This window comes from Tribolium madens, unplaced genomic scaffold, assembly GCF_015345945.1.
Source record: "Tribolium madens isolate multiple individuals breed KSU strain unplaced genomic scaffold, Tmad_KSU_1.1 Scaffold_3;HRSCAF=73;Tcas5.2_LG2, whole genome shotgun sequence".
Classification (NCBI taxonomy): domain Eukaryota; kingdom Metazoa; phylum Arthropoda; class Insecta; order Coleoptera; family Tenebrionidae; genus Tribolium; species Tribolium madens.
The window spans coordinates 12,009,738-12,010,925 of NW_025401006.1; the positions used below are offsets into that span (position 1 = coordinate 12,009,738).

A 1,188-nucleotide genomic window follows, 5' to 3' on the forward strand; every position below is an offset into this window, starting at 1 on the left:
ATATTACTTACTACTCTCATGTTTTCTACTTTTTTAAATAGTATTTTTTTGTTTTTGAATTTCATTTGTTTGCTTTTTTGTTTTGTGCTTTATTCRAAAGAACATTTTTATTTTTTATTCTAGTTGTTCCGTTGTTTTTTTTATTTTTTAGTTCAACTTTTAGAACAAAAGCTTTTGTTTCATTAGAGTATTTCTCTTTTGGGTTTGATTTTTATTTGTTTTATGCTTTATTATGTCAAAAAACTACAATCTTACTTTTTTTACTTTTTTTTCTTACTTTGTTAATGTTTTATTTTCATTTGTGTTGTTTCAATTAAATCCCTCAATGGTTAAGAGTTATTAATTTTTTCTTAATTCAATTAGTATCATCTGCTGTACTATTTGTGGAATCATACAAATTGGTATTAAGTATTTTTTATGTATTTTTTATGTTACTTGAAATAATAATGCTTAGTTGGTGATTTTTTTATCTTATTGGGGAAAATATTAATATGTGTACCAGAAAACCTTATTTATTCTTTATAATTTTTTTGTATGGGGCTCTTTGTTTATGCGTTGTTAATATTAAAAGGCATTTAAATAAGTGAGCTGCAGTCTGAAAAGCATCACAGAAGAATAAGGTACTATCGAGTTTTGAAAAGAAAATGGCCAAACAGATTATTCTAGTGAGTTTAATTTTTTATATATTTTTATTTTTACTTAATTTTTTTCAGATTTTTGTAATTTTAATCGCTTTTTGTGCGTTTGCTATTGTCTACCCTGCTCCTGATACCGTTTTCGAGCCGGAATTCGGGCGAAAGACGGAGATACAATTTAATCCCCGAGTACGATAAAAAAATAAAAAAAAATAAAAAAGAGCAAAATTACAAGAGTATATTTCCACCCCTTTCGCTACTACTCTCTGTTTTATTCACCACTAAATACATTTCGAATAAAATAAAAGCTGCGAAAAAGCCCACGACTGAAATCAGTCAGGAGTTTTTTTCGTTAAATTGCGTAAAGGAAACAAAACTCGAATTAAAAATGTCAAGTTTTCTTCACTTCAATAATTTATTCATATTACAGTTTTTGTTTTCTAATATTACTTACTACTTTGATGTTTTCTACTTTTTTAAATAGTATTTTTTGTTTTTGAATTTTATTTGTTTGCTTTTTTGTTTTGTGCTTTATTCTAAAGAACATTTTTAT

The 1,188-nt window shown here is 25.5% G+C and overlaps 1 pseudogene; it reads left to right on the forward strand.

The window, feature by feature from the left end:
• Window positions 1-644: 644 nt before the first annotated feature.
• Window positions 645-1,188, forward strand: part of LOC123007853 — a 3,130-nt pseudogene continuing 2,586 nt past the window's right edge.